The sequence below is a fragment of the Emys orbicularis genome, chromosome 10, assembly GCF_028017835.1.
Source record: "Emys orbicularis isolate rEmyOrb1 chromosome 10, rEmyOrb1.hap1, whole genome shotgun sequence".
Lineage (NCBI taxonomy): Eukaryota > Metazoa > Chordata > Testudines > Emydidae > Emys > Emys orbicularis.
In genome coordinates this window covers 82,450,775-82,467,469 of record NC_088692.1, presented here as the reverse complement: position 1 = coordinate 82,467,469, position 16,695 = coordinate 82,450,775, and the positions used below count along the sequence as shown (strand labels likewise).

General features: G+C 38.1%; 1 protein-coding gene and 1 pseudogene across 1 annotated transcript in view; both read right to left on the bottom strand.

Moving 5' to 3' along the window:
• MEF2A (myocyte enhancer factor 2A) overlaps positions 1 to 16,695 on the bottom strand; it is a 145,373-nt gene that overhangs the window by 98,338 nt on the left and 30,340 nt on the right. The gene's annotated exons all lie outside the window — the stretch shown is intronic.
• Positions 6,206 to 6,338, bottom strand: LOC135885228 (U1 spliceosomal RNA; annotated as a pseudogene).

Sequence of the window (16,695 nt, the reverse complement as noted above, 5' to 3'; positions counted from 1 at the left end):
ACTAATAATTTATAGAATCAAAATACATAGGCAAGAAATCATATCAAACTTGCTGGTAAGGTGGTCAGCTAGGGAAGGATTAAGAATAGGTACTCTGCTGCAGAAATTATTTTGCCAAAATATGTTGTCAAATATAGGGAAAGATTAAAACAATTAGGTAAGAATTGGAGCAATAGATTAAAAATACTCAGATACTACAAGGATGAGTATACCTAAAGAAAAAATTTAAAAAGATAAAATGCAGTAATAAAAATATAAAATGAAAAAAAGGCTTAAAAATAAAAATTGAAATAGAAGGACTAAGATTGATATTAAACTAGTAAGGACAAATAGCTAAGGACTAAAGCCACTTGGTTTTATTTTTATTTAGATTGTTACTTCTTCGGGACAGGGGCTATTGTATGCCTTTGAAGCACTATCATGCTTTTGAGTGCCATATAAAAATAAATCATTTTTGGTATCTTCATCCACCACTACAATTTAATTTCCCCAAAGGATTATTTCACAAGTATGGAGATGCTGATGAATAGGTGAGAAAATCTCAAGGTTATGTTCACTACAGTAACTTGCAACTTTTCACACATCTACTAACAAGCCAATTACCAACAACAAATCCTCATGTTTAGAAAGATTTGCAGTGGATGCACACAAAACTGAAAGGGCGACAAAGTCAGACACTTAAATATTTTACTATCACACATGAACAAATGATTTATTTTTTAAGGACCAAAGCATTACAAATAGACAATTACCTAAGTCTTGGAAAACCATGCATTAATACTGTAAACTTTTGAAGATGCTTCTCCCCCAACCCTCCCATTATCAACTAAACAGTAGGATAATAGAAGACAAAGTAACAGGAGACCAGTGGAAAACAGATTTAACTTCTCCAATATTAATTGTGTACTACAATGTATTACCCAACTTGTTGTTTGCAGTGTCTTTGTAACCATGATGGCCCTAGGATATCAGAGACACAAGATGGATGAGGTAATATCTTTTATTGGACCAACTTCTGTTGGTGAAAGAGACAAGCTTTCAAGCTACACAGATCTGAAGAAGAGCTCTGCGTCTCTTTCACCAGCAGAAAGTGGTCCAATAAAAGATATTACCTCACCCACCTTGTCTCTCCAGTACCCAGCTTGTGTAATTCAGAACAAAAAACTTGAACTTGGGTACAACTCATATTCTGAAGACCTATTAGTTGGTATGTATGACAAAGAAAGGGGTCAAAATAGTCGTAGTATTGGGTTTGTAACCTTCTCCAACCTTCCAATCCAAAATACCTTTTGAAATTGACCCCTACGTATATTTTAAGAGGACTGTCACAAATACCCTATTCTTTTAGCCACGTTTAGAAAATGGTGCAACCATGCCACAAACCATCTCACAGTTAATAAGTAGTGAGAGAAAGAGGCGATTAGTCACAGACTGCACTTCACTATGTATTCACCCTGTGCAGAGTATAGAATCATGACATTCCGATGCTGACACAGCTTAAAAAGGGGATGGGGGAATATCGCAAGAGCACAAGATGTCATTTTATATTTATTTGACATCAATGACGTCTCCCTTGTTAGAATATCACTGAATGCCCAAAAGACATGGAAGACAATTTATAATTAGCACAAAGAGGCACAAAGACTATGTTAGGCCCATTGCTTAAGAGGATAAAACAGAATCTCCCTGTATGCTATGGGTTAATCATATTTCAAATAATCGAACTGTGGAATATCTATAAATTTGCATCACTGTCACATATTCTGTACTGCACTTTAAGAAAACAGTATTTTCTTCCAAAGAACTGCTGCTGAAGACAACTCACTAAATCACAGTTGTGACCATAAAGTCACTTTGGTATATTCCTGTATCGTGAAAAGCTTCTCCCTCCCATGCCATGAACAAAAATTTGGGCCAAGTAATAATACTGAAGTTAAGTTAGCAGACACATATCCATAATGCGGGAATTAAGGGTGCGGGAGGTGCTACAGCACCCCAAGGTTTTATGCGGGGTCCCGGCAGCCAGCTCCAGCCTTGGCCCCCTTACCCCTGTCCCGGCCCCTCCCCCCCCCCCCATTCCAGAGACACGGCCCTACTCCTGGCCCCAGTTGGGGGGCAAACAGGGGTAAGAGGGCTGGCTTTCAGCACCCCCACTATTAAAAATGTTCCAGCGCCACTGCACATATCTATGGTCAGAGAGCACATTATATTTCAAACAGAGTAAAAATGAAATTAACATCAAAATCCCAGGAATTTCAAAGTTAAGGTTGCATTGCCACAAGTCATAGAACCACACCCTAGCAACTACTACTACCTCGCCTCTGTAGAAAGGCAACAGAAGTGAAATTTCACACTGACATGAATATCAAGCATTCCATAAAATAAAATGGTCAGTGTAAGCAAAGAAGAAAAACTGCAGTATTTTCTGCTTCAACCAGAGAATATTACGTTTGCAACTCTAGTGGGACAAAATTAATATTAGAATAGTTTTTTGAGTATGATCTCATGTGAAACTGATCTTAATTCTGAGTCTCCTAGCTTTCTACTTTTCTTGTTTTAATTTAACATTTTTAAAAACAATGTACACTAAAAACACTAATATCTTCACTTGACGACCAACACAACTGGTAGCTAAGCAGTCTTAAAATATAGTGTGCCATAGGCAAAAAATCTCTGTCAGTCACATGTTCTCACTAACGTTGCAATTGTTTTCTAAATGCTGGAGGGATGTATCACTCTAAAACTAACTAATGAAATCTGTGCTATTTAGAAAGATGATTTTAATGATTCAGCAAAATCAAACTACACTGGCGCCCATACTGCTGCCCATTTAAACAAAACTGTGAAGACCGAGGTCAAAATTAGATAAGTTTAACAAAATTCTTATTTCAAAATTATTGTCCTTGTTTTTCTTCCTTTCTGTTTTCTCTGAACTTGTACTTTACCATCATGATTCCAGATTATACTTGTCAATGTACAACTCCAATATCCCAGTTTACTATAATGTACCACATTACACACAAAGAACAAATAAGACAACTTCAGATGATTTGCACAACTCAAGGTTCATAAAAACAGTCATTTATGTGGAAATGATCTTATGGAAAAGGAGTTTTTCTGTCAGTGTAGGAACATCACCTTCCTGAATGAAGCTATGTCAATGGAAGCCCTCTTCTGTCGACATACCTACGTCTACATTGGGTTTTTTTTCCAGTGTATCTACATTGGTCAGGGGTGTGAGGTTTACTTCAAACGCATGATTGATGTAGTTATGCCAATATAACCTTTCAGTTTAGATCAGCCACAGTCTCCCTCAAAAGACTTCCTTTATGTGCTAAGACTAATTCAAAAATTTTAAGTGTCAGGTCAAAAAGCGGTTTGAACAGGGTGTAACTAAAAAAAAAAGTTAAGATTTTGCTTAAGTACAAAAAATTCACTTTTGGACTGAGACCACGTATGAAACATTTGAATCTGAAAGGATATTTTTTTAAACACAGACACATATTTATATATATTACTTGGCCACGTAGTTCCAAAAATGGGAAAAAACTGGGGTAATTTGTTATTTAATTTGCTGGCAAACTCACCATTGATGGTGACAGTTTTCAGTTTCTGAATTGATGTGTTACACAATGATTATTAAATGTAATTACCTAACATGTTAAAAAATGTGATATGTTCCTATGTAAGTACTCCTGTAAGGACCAGATCAGCACTATATTAACTTATTTTCACCTTAAGGCAATTATGGAGGAGAAAATGAAAATGGTCAAGAGTTAAGATACTTTAGTTTTTAAAAAATCATTTTTAGAAATATTTTCTAAATTCAGGTCATTTTTATTAGTTAAAAGTATTGTCAGAGTTTTCTATATTATATAAAAACAATAATTCTGCCATCCAAAGTCAATTGGATCCATGCTAGAATGGAACTCTGGAGTGCTCACAAAGTCCCATATTTCAGATTCTTCAGTGCAGGCTGAAATTTGGCTATACTTTCCCCACTGCTTTACAGAAGATCTTTCAAGTAAGCCTGAGCTAGTGAAGGAGATTTGCTTCAAAAATGTTTTAGTGGATGCTAACTAGAGCCTTGCGTGGGATTATTTTTTAATCCAGCTCCCGCTATTATGGCAACGGGTCCTGCAGGAGCTGTGGGATCCCAGTCCTGCACTATACTAGTCCTGTGAAGGGCTCTACTGTGAGCAAATAAGATACAAGGTCATACTGCAGCCTATTCAGGCACACTCTGCTATTCCAAGAATAAAGAGGGCCAATATTGGAGAAATCCATATAGAGAATTTAAATAAAGTGTATTTTCATCTCTGTAGCATGTCTTTTCCATTACTAGAATTTATCTTTAAATGTTTTATGCTTCATTTTGGCCCCACTTATGGCAATAAATTCAGCTTTTGATGACATTTAAACAGGTCTCAACAGGTTTTATGTGAAGTTGTATTCTCTCTAGCCTATAATTTAGAGTCCATCTCAGAAAACCTGCTTAGGAAACGAATGGAGTCAGTAAATTGAGAAAGTAGACCAAGGAAAAAATGAACCAATTACAGATGTTGGGCCAGATTCTAATCTTAGATTGGGATAAACCCTCAGTCCCACTGCTGTCATCAGTTCTGCCAAAACACTTGCACCATGTGATAAGAATAAGAGAGCAACAAGAATGATAGGTTTCAGAGTAGCAGCCGTGTTAGTCTGTATCTGCAAAAGGAACAGGAGTACTTGTGGCACCTTAGAGACTAACACATTTATTTGAGCATAAGCTTTCGTGGGCTATAGCCCACGTCATCAGATGCATAGAATGGAACATTTAGTAAGAAATATATATACATACAGAGAACATGAAAAGGTGGATTCCAGTTCAGGTGACATGATCACATGTCACTGTAAGACTTCATTACCCACTTGCCAGCACACACGTATACAGGAAGACTTACAGGTAAAACAGAGCCATGTGCAGTCAATTCAAGAATGATAAAAGGTCTGAAAAATGTGTCTTACACTGAAAGACTATAGAAGCTCATTCTATTTAATTTATTCCAGAAATGGTTAAGAACTGGCTTTATCATAGTCTACATGGGGGAAGAGATTTCTGAGAGTAGACAGCTCTTTAATCTAGCAGAAAAAGGAATAATGAAATCCAATGGCTGGAAGCTGAAGTCAGTCAAATTCAGACAAGAATTAAGGTGCAAATATTTAAGTGAGGGTAATTTAGCCATTGGGACAACAGGATGCAGTGGATTTGCCATTACTTCAAGACTGGATACCTTAAAAAAAATTATATATATATATTCATTCTATAGCGAAAAACAGAAGTTATGGGCTTCATGCACTATTACTGGGGAGGTTCTTTAGTCTGTGTTATGCAGGATGTCAGACTAAATAACTAGAATAACCCCTTCTGGCCTTAAAATCTATGAACACCTATGTGGCCTTTTGGCACAAAGACTTATGAGACCCTAACCTTTTCTACTTGTTCTGTGGTTGTTTTTTGGCTCATAACTGTTTTGTACAAATTAAGTTTCAATTAAATAAGTTTATACTTTGGTTAAATGAGAGTCAGCCACGAGAGATGATCACCACCACCTGAGATTATCACTGTCCTGAAAAAGTACAGTTCTTCCAACCAGAAGGACCAGCACCTAAAGAAAAAATTAGTTTCCTTTAAAGGGATCTAGCAAAGCAGCCTGTTAATTAATATTCAGAACTGAATAAACTTAGAAACAATGGGGCACTTAAGAGACATGGGGTTAAAATTTGGGCAAGACACATGCATATATACTTAAGGTTTTGGCAAAAACACGTGTAGTTTTACTGAGGAAGCAAAATGATCATGAAAAACAGAAGTCGAAACCTTGCAACCCACACTGAAGGATTCTGCTTTCTGTGGTCACATTTAATGCATGCAACACAGATTAAACTATGTACCAGTGTTCCCCCAAACAATTTTTTTTATCCCCATAATTGTTTATTTGCACCCATGATTAACACATCTGGGCACATTACAGAAATTGTAGAAGTGAACAACCTGCCAATAATTGGAAAAAAAAAAAATCAAACCCATCCAGACCCCAAGACTACAACCTAGGGACAGGATTGGCTCTGGAACCAAATTGAGGGGAAAAACAAAGTGAACAAATGCCTTTTGCAACAGGACTTAAAACCCCTATCATATTCAGACTATCGTTGAACTGTAGGGGGCAAATTATGCAGTTGAGTTTCCTGCATTTGGGGAAATGGCAGGGGTCAGCACACCCGCAGTGCAATGGATGATCCTCACCCTGGGAAAACCACCTTCGTGATCATGATGTCTCCCCCTGCCAGGTAAGTATAACTCTTGTAGTTACAAAAACTTGCTCTGAATGTGCCCCAAGGCAGTGCTATTGTCTGAAGTCTATAGACAGCTTCAATACCTCTAGAGAGATTATTTGTTGCTTAAGACCTAAATTCTGGACCCAGGCATAACCCAGCTAACTGGGCTCCACACTAGATGTTCCTCAGAGTCTGGGAGCAAGAAATCCTTCCTTTAGACCATTGCATATCAGCAGAGACACTCTATGGGTTCTACTTATGCTGTACGGGTCAAGTCACCTCCCCATCATTTTCTCTACCACTATGCGGTGAAGAATGTCCCAAGATCCGCATGCCCGGTCACCAAATCCCTTCTATACAGCAGAGCAGGGAACCATCACAAAGTGAGCTGTACAGATGATGTGAGCATGCTTGCATAATCTTCCCCAATTGTGCTCCACTTCATCCACCAGAAAAACACTGGTTCTACTACAAGAGAACAGTTACAGAGAATGGAACAGTACTAATCCAAGACTGGTGTGAACTGCCTATACTCACCTCAGTGGAAATTAAAACTATGCTACTCATTTACCATAATCTCTCAATAATTTCCAGAGGTTTTGATCGGCCCATCTCAAAACAAACCTCCATACACTTAAGAGCACTAGCAGTGAACAAAAGAAAAAAATTCTGGCTCTTGACATTCTGGATGAGTCAACAGTTCATTGATGGTATTTTCCTCTATCTTAAAAGGGTAGAATATTCTTAGTAAACATCCAAAAAAGACTATTTTCAAATAATTATCCTTTTCTGAAATTATTCTGAAGTAGTCCAATATTTTCAGGCTCATTGAGACACTGTGGTTTGATGGCATATAAAATACCTTCAATGTTATCTGATTAAAACAGCACTAAGCAAATGGATCACTTGGAATTCTCCTCTTTCAGTGGTCTTCATATTTCAATACAGTCACTTCAGTGAAGCACTGGCTTTAATTACTACTAACCTGGATCTCAGCATTTTTCCATCTTAACGTCTCATGTTTATTAAGCATATTTTTCTACCCTGTCCCCTTCATTTTTTGGGTAAAAACTTGCATGTAGAAAGGGACCAGCACTCAGTATCTGACTATACTGTATATCAGGTCAAAAAAGCATTGTACACTAAAATTACAATACCTATTTTGTGCCAAATTCTCAAATGATGTAATCAGAATAGCTCCACAGACATATATGGAACTGAGTCAGATACCACAAGCTGAGGATCTTTAATCACACATAAAATGGGACATTCAAAATTAAAAGCTTACACAGCAACTAACGCTGCCCCCTTCCATATATGATTTATATATCTATTTAGATAGCCCAATGTATAACACTATATTTAGCTGGATATATGTGCATTTCACATTAGAAAGGATGTGGACCTTTCTTATATTTTTTGCCAGATAGCAATTCGCTTCCAAGGGTTGTGTGATCAAGGAACAAAAACCCTCTTGCAATGAATATGCACACGGAGCAAAATTAAAGTTTCTATAAAAACTAACAATGCATTTCCCCAGTTTTTTGGATTAAAGTTATCAGCCTGAATATTCCACTGACAATTTGTTTTCATATAACATTTCCGGGAGGGGAGGGATGGGAAGGGGGAGAATACGACAGAGGAATGAAGGAGGAAAGATGGAAAACAGGATTTAGTTGCAGGCTGGCATGAAAAGTTCACAAGGAGCAAGCAAATCCTGTATGCATGTTTAGATTTGTGTTTGCTAGTATAATTTCAGATGCTGGTATGCAATACCTCAGTAGTCAGAAAAGTGGGTATAATCAAAAGGATAATGTTATTCTTTCTCCCCCCTTGCATGGTAATACATAAATAGAGCAAAAGACTAAATTCTAACTGTACTGCAAATCCTAAGCAAAGTTCATTTAGGTTAAGTTGCTGTATTTAGCAAAGGCAAAATACACATGCTACCTCGTTAGAACATTATCCCTGAGAGGATCCAGTTGTGTTTAGCATAGCCAAGAGGTGTCTCTCAAGAAGGCTGTTACATTATAATGAATTAATGAAACTGGGAGCCAAAGTGCCATCTGTAGCCTATTAATGTTGCAAGAGAGCCTTCTACAGATGGACTACACTACACTTAAAAAGGTACATAAAACCACAAATCTAACAAGTTAACAATGAGCGTAATTAAAACAACCACCAACATTCTTGGCATAAGGATTAAAGCTTGTGGAAAAGATCAAGTCTCTCTTAAAATTTTGTTGTTTTCAGTTTTATTGATTGTGCTTCAGCTCCACTGTAGTACGTACCACATAACCAATTCTCCAATTACGGCAAGCACACAGTGTTTCAGTTATTCCAAAATGAATACAGTGCATAACTGGCAAATTGGGCACAAAAACTATGGAGATATGAGCTCTAGACATAGATATATACATCAAAGGTATTTGAGTATGGGTAACTATCTGCATCTGCTGATTTTGTTCAAGTTACAAGGAAATTGTAGTGGTGAAAAAATAAGAAACGGGCAGAATCTTTAAGGAAAATTAGCAGGTTAAAACAAAAGCACAGGAAATTGTATTAGCATACCGCCTCAGTAAGCTAACTTTTTCTGGTACACAGGTGCAGGACTTCCCAAGAACAAGTGGAGATGTGAAATTTTTGTCAGGTGACTTATTGCCAGCAGTTAACCGGAAGTTCAAATAACAAGAGTAAAACCACCCATTCGGTATTGTCTAAATTGTGCATACTGTTGAGATTGTGTATTGCAGTTTACCAAGGTTAATACACTCATGAATTGATGCTCTTGTAATCATAAAAGTTCAAAGTAGATTTCAAGGGCTACATATTTTGGGGGCAAAAAAACTACTCCTTAAAAAAAACCACCAACCACAGTAATCCAAACAGCTTACTTGAAAATGTATTCAGAGTCTGGTTAAATGACAACAAGACAGTCATACTATTTAGATGTGAATTCTATAAACCAACAGACAAAACAACATAATGCTGAAACAGTCTTCACGCCACAGTGAGACATTTAGCAAACCATGAAGACGCCTACAGGTTCCTAACAAAAGATTAGTGGTAAGATTCTTCTTCTGTGGCTACGTTAACCACTGTACCAAACTCAATTTCTTCTTTTAAAATCTAGATGCTCATGCCGGAGCTCAAACCTCAAAACAATGAATGGAAAAACAAAAAATGTCATGACATTGAAAAGTCTAGACTTAATAGAAAATAAGACAAAAATGTGACTAGAGGAATGGAGATCTAATTCCAACTGCTTTTTTTCTTGTCTTTTACATTTTTAGTCATTTAATAGCTAAGTAAAATGCACACCATTTCTGCTATATTTATACATTTTTATTGTTTTGTATCTACTATGTACAAACTCATGGACATTGTCTGCTCATAGAACCTTATAATCTACAGCCAGATAGACAAGTAGATTAGAAGTCGAACAACTGTGGACAATTTACATACAAGTCAACTAAACTCAGCCTGAACAATATAGCAGGAGTAAGTTTTGAGAGGGACTTAATATGGCAAGAATAGGGGGTCATGTTGATGAGTTTAGGGAGTTACTTCTATGCAGAGAAGTTCAAAAAGCTTCTAAATGTATTTATACTAACTCTGTTGCATTGCCAAGAGTTATTTCTTAAATAACTCAAAAGCATTAAACAATATTTCTAATTAAAATTACAGTTAAAAAAGATAGTTAATACTTAAAATAATCTGGGCAAAAGCTGTGTCTTCCTTGGTGTCTTATACAGCAACAACCACACCCACGCGTCTGACGAAGTGGGTATTCACCCACGAAAGCTTATGCTCCAATACATCTGTTAGTCTATAAGGTGCCACAGGACTTTTTGTTGCTTTTAACCACACCCTACGTGCTCTACTTAAAATGACTCCATTTCTGTCTAAAGTGTAAGTACTTCGTTACATTTAGAAACCTGGCCTCAGTTAAGCAATGTATTACAATTTTTTCCCCTAAAATTTATGGGGGGAAAGTTTCTGATCTGTCTAGCTCAATTTACTGAAATTTATACACAATTGAAAGTTTTACTCAGTAAGATATTTTAAAGTAAGTTTTTAATTCCAAATACAATATGCTTGCATGTTTCTAAAGATTGGAGGCAGTCCTCTGATTAAACTCAAAACTGCTTTTAACCACATTTAGAATGAACTGCGTAGCAGGAGCATAATCAATTTGATTTTAATGAGAATGAATTAAAATACACAATGATTTGTAACGTGAATATGTTTATAGCCAGAACCTAGCTATATATGATATACTTTTTCCTTTCTTAAAGGATGCATTCTACAAATGTGTCTCTTTCAAACAATTACGTTTTATAGTAACAGGCATCAATTTAATATTGTTGTGGGTTTTATGTCTACAAAAATAATTTTGTTCAAACTTCATGTAGAAGTTAATAAAAATTCTGAATAAAAGATAGGTGAATATGATATTCCCTTTTAAAGTGGACTCTTCTTCCCAGAAAATGTAATTAAGTATCTTGGAACATCTCAACTTCCAACAAACATTTTTTCTCTTCATGACAAGTTGATGTCCGATCGTTAGGGCACAGGTCTGGAAACCAGAACTCTTCGATACATCTTACAACTCCAATTTCCCATGTGCCATTAAGCAAATCATTTCAACCCATCCATAAAAATGGGGATACCTAAATTGCAGTAGTCTTGTAATGTGTTTTGAGATCTTCATATAAAAACTGCTCTGAAAGTGCAAACTATGGGCTCAATCATACAAATACTTACATATGCTTAACTATACTACTGTGAACAGTCTCACTGATTTCAATAGTATTATTTATGGTAGTAAACTTAAGTACATGCATATTTACAGAATGGGGGCCTATGAGATTACCCATTATTGAACTGATTTCTGTAACGTCAGTTTAAATATCCATCTTTGCATCGATAACTAAGGATATTCCTATTAACAATACTGCAAGAGATGCTTCTAATTTCCATCTGTTTAATTTCATCATTTAGAAGCAATATTATTCTTATGAATTTATTTGAGACGCAACTCTTAACTAGCCTCTTTTATTGCACCCACTAGGGTATACTGTATACAGTGACATATTTTATTTAAAATATTTGTTTTGCTATGGACAACCTCAATTTTAAAATGATTTAAACAAGAGTTTATTTCAATATAACAGAAAGAAACAAAGTAACTTCAACTCTCGTTTTGCTAAATATAGTTACAGGTGAATATCTGAAATTCTTCTGTATTCTTGATTGTAACCTCTAATACACCCCCGCAAAGTTAAGGGAAAGGAGAAAAAACATGGGGAATACATATTAACAGTTTAAAACAGCTAGCTGAAGAAGAGAAAAATAGACAAGCATCTTATTTTTCTGGAAAAAAAAAATCTCTAAAAGTTTATTTTAAAATTTTGCAAATTAAAGAAGTTCTTAGACCCTAAGGGGGGGGGGAAAAGGGGTGACCTGTTTTTGCACGGAAATTCAGAAAAAAAATCCAAGGATTGTTAGCCATCATCACTTTTTACATTAACAACAAAACTTCACCATCATTAAAGAGTTCTTACAAAATTCTTTCTGCTAAAAGTCTACACTTCTTGGCATTCAAGAACATTACAATTAACTTTCATAAACTTTCTCTTGATTACATGAAACAAATGAATCTTCCAGATGATAGTTCTAATGAGAGAAGAGCACTTTATTTTTGGTCTAATAAGTCCATCAAAGAAACTGAGCATAGAGTATGATTCCATACCAGCTTTAATCTCCATTTTAAGGAGACCTGTCACATTATTTTAAATTATATTTCAGGCCCAAGAGAACAGTCTGTATAACTACTACGCTAATCTTAAGTGTATATTATGTGGAAAAAGAATAGCTACTTACCCTACAGTAACTGTGGTTTTTTGAGATGATGTAGACAATGTGGAGAAGATGTAGATGTACACTGTAGATGTGTATGTGCCTCATGTGAGAGAGTTCAGATTTTTTTTGAATAGCAAAATCCATCAGAACTGTGCATGCACTTCGTGTCTCCTCCTGCTCCCTACTGAGAGCATGAAGGGAGGAATGGCTATGAACCTCCCTCAATTCCCTCACCATTTGAGGCCCATGGTAGTTGAGACCTCTGAAAGCAGGGATAGAGAATGGGTTGGCATGGGATCCACAGGGATGACATTTCAAAGAACTACAGTTACTGTTTGTTCTTTGAGTATGTGTCAGTGTGGATCCCACTGTAGATGAGTAAACAGCATCCCCTCAGGATGATGAGAATGAGGAATTTCAGCTGCATCAACTGAACAGAAGTTGAAGTACTGTTCTTCCAAATTTGGCATCTGCTCTAGCCACTAAATCCAACACAATGCTTGACAAAAGTGAGCAAATTACACCACATTCTCACCTTGCAGATCTTGGAAACTGGCACATTTCTGAAACAGGCTGACTATATCACTTGAATTCTGGTGGCGTGAACCTTGATGTTTGGTGTGACAGATACACTAGCCAACTGACTGCAAAGCAAAATACAGAGGATATTGAAATGGCTAACACAATGTAAGAAGATGCCTTGAACTTCAGAACACTTGGATATAGCTATAAATATATGGGGCAATAGGCTGAACAATTATGTAATAAAGCAAAGTCCTGGATACATATAATTTCTTTCCTCCTTGTGCAGAGTGTGGCTGTAGGAAGACAACAGGCAGCTTGACTGACTGGTTCAGGTGAAATTCTGAGACCACCTTAGGAACCTTAACACACCTTAGGAATGAAACTCAGGTGAGGTTGCAACAGTCTTGTTCCTATGGAATGTTGTCAATCATAGGCACCTGAAGCACACTCACTCTTCAGGCTGCTGTAATAACCACTAGGAACACTGTATTCGGAGGGAGGTGGTACAGGGGGCAGTTTGACAGAGGTTTGAATGGAAGCTCCAAAGGTCTCAGAAGAAATAGATTGAGGTCCCAGGCAGGGACCTCTGACTAGTGGGTGCATAACAGCTCTTTAAGAAACTTTGATACTATAAGGTGAGAGAAGACCAAACATAATTGTACAGGTGGATGGCAAGTTGAAATCACCGTGAAGTGGACCTTAATAGAGCTGAATAAGAGGCCAGCCTGTTTTAAATGCAATATGTAGACAAGGATCTGTAGCAACGAGGCCTGGACCAGTCCAGACCATGATGGGCTGTCCGTATCAAGAACTTCTCCATTCAGATGAATATGTTAGTCTGATACAGAGCAGAAAAGCATCTATCAGAATTTTCTGGACCTGCAGGAAGCAATCTCCATCTGTGGCACTCAACCAGCCAACAACCATGCCATCAGGTTCACTGACTTCAAGTCACAGCACAGGTCCCCCCCTCCAGGGGCTGCGGCCCTGCTCCCGGCCCCAGCTCCGGGGAGTGGGGAGGTGAGGACAGGGGCAAGGGGAGGGCATAAGGTAAAAAGTTTGGAGACCACTATTTTAAAGTCATCTCTTGACAGGGTGGGTGCTGGTGATGCTGCTTTGCCGAGTGATAAGGAGTATTTCTTAGGGAAGATGGGGAGGGAGATCATTGTCCCTCTGTTATCTCCTGTTCTAGTGTGGCTAGTCTAGCCAACAAAGCGACCAGGAAGTGTGATTGTTTCTTTTTTCTGGACATGTGGGAAGGTGATCTGCTCCTTGACACATGGAAGTACTGTCCCCAGTAAGGCCAGTATGGACAAGTTGGTATATTGTATGGGTATTGGCCAGGTTGTGGCTGGCTGCCCTAGTGCCATTCATTGCTCCATGCTCATTGGGTTGACACTCTGAAGTGAGGCTCCCTGACAACCTCATTGGGTTCTTTATTCAATGGCAAGGGAGAGGGTTCCCCGCTTGACGCCAGAGAGGAGGGAAGGAGGAATACATCTTTCTCAAGTGCAGCATCAAGGGATTGTACAGAATTCATAACAGGTCCATGCTGGCTGCTTCTGTGATACTGGGGGTGATATGGATGCCTCTTAGAGATGGGCATCAGTATCAAATTCAGTGTCTGGCTTCTTGTTATGCCTGATTTCTTAGCTGCTTTGTCCTTATAGTGCTGCCCAGTCTCTCTCTCTCACTCTCTCTCTCTCTCTCTGGGAGTTCCCCTTGGTCTCAAAGGTACATTTATACTCACAATGGCTACAAGAATCAGTATCCCATTTACAGGGAGGCACAGGTGCCAGCTTTAGTGCCTGAGTTGGGGCAATCAGGAGGGGAGCTGGCATGGTCAGAGCCAGAACTACCAGCACCAAAGCTGTGTCTAGGCACCGGAGACTTTGCAGATATTGAAATGGTCAGTATAATCAGTGCTGACTCTGGCAATGTCATCTTTGTGTTCTTTCCACTGCCCAATCCTGGAGTGTGAAGAGTGCTCAAAGAAGCGCTGATTGATGCTAGCTTACCTGGCCTCACTCTGGTTGTAACCAATGACTGAGTCTGAAGTGACCCACATGGACTGCTCAAGTAGATGTAAATTGAACTGCGTGTCCCTGAACATGTGGGTCCTAGCAGTGAAGGACCTGCACACAGACAACTTACCTGGGAATGTGGCTCTCTCTTAGGCAGAAGAAGCTTCTGCTGTGTCCATCCCTGAGGGAGGTGATCAGTCCATTGCAGGACAAGCATGGTTTGAACCCTGAGGGTTTGGACTTCGTCAGAAGGTGGGACAGTTGACGCAAAGTGCTTCACCCCACTATACCAGAAGGGGTGGAGGGCGCAGAGTGGGAATGTCAACTGATTTTTTTCTTCCTTCTTTGGAACTTCCCTTAGAGAAAGAGTGTGAAGACAGAAATCACCAAACGTGAAACAACCAATCTAAGATCTTTGATGCTTCGCTGGGCCTCATCTTGTTGCAACAGGTGGTAAGAGAGAACTAAGGAACGGTCACAGACGTTCCACCCTTTAAGCCCTCACATGGGAGGCACAGGGCACATCAACAACCCCAAAGGACACTGCAATTCAAAAAAAATCTGATATCTGATAAGTTTTGTTTTAAATTTCCTAATTACCATAGTCTACTTTAGTAATAAGTGCCATTTGAGTCAACCTGAAAAAACAAATTGGATGATAATTTAGCAGAAGTGAAGGTACCACATGGCATTACAGGCACACAAAGTGTAAGAAAAAAATTATATTTACGCACATGCATGCAGGAAAAGTGATTTCTATACACTAAAATCCAGACTTCAATTGTATTTTTACAGTGTATTTTACCTACTCCATCCATATCTTTAAATCCCAAGATTTCTGATAACATATGAACATGTAGCTAGAAGATGAATCACAGCCAATTATAAAATACAGAGTTTCTATACAAACACACAGTAAGAATCTTCTCAGAGCTATCTCCCCCCTTATGTCCTCTGGCCTGCAATAAAGCTCAACTGTTGTGAATATGTTTTGAAATAAAGAATGAGACACTGCGGACTGCTCCTGGCCTGGAGGAGACTGCACTCCCTTCTCTCTTCTACATGCTGGTTTGAAGAACTATAGCAGCTGAAGCAATGAATGATGACGGGTAGCCGGCAACAGCTGAGATACCAATGCCCCAGTCTTCAATTTCACCTGCATCAGCAAAGACAGAGCCTAGAAGGGACAGTATGACTAGGGCCTGACATGTTCAGCTGCTTTATTACTGCTGTCACTATTTTTTTGTATGTAAAAAAAAAAAAAACTTTTTCCCTCTCCCTCCACAAAATATGCAGATCCTTTGAATATACTGTATTTATTTTGAAATATTGGGCTAACCCTCTTCAATTATCTACAGTTAAAATGCAGGCATTGCCATTCAGCATAGACACATAACAAAATTTAACTCCAGCTACATAACTTAGTGCAAGAAACTGTTCTTATCCATCCCATCCCTTCCCTTCATAGTGTTACGTAGCTCTGCCCACTCTCCCCATTGCCTTAGAAGTTTTGTATTACTGGACTAAGCTAACACAATTTAGATGCATCATACAAAGCCTACTACTGGGAACAGCTCTAATACAGAATGGAGCTAAATCAGGTTCCTCTGCACATTGCTCATCCATGCCAGAATGGCTTTGGTAAAATATTAATTGTTGCAGTAGGTGTTCTAGATGAAGCTTCCCAGAGCTTCCTAACTAGCATGTCCTACTTCAGGGATATCTTTCTTTACATACATACACTTTAGGAAGGATGATTTTTATTTTTTTTTTAAGTTTTTTTTTTTTTTTTTTTTACTGCAATCAGCTATGGCCAAGTACACCATAAGAGTACTTGCACACATTCAGTCAGTGTAGCATTCCAAAATTTTATTCATACTTTTATTGTGAAGAACCTTTCATGTCAAATTAATTGAGACAAGTGCTATGATTTGGCTATATTAATCGGAAAAAATAAATCTAA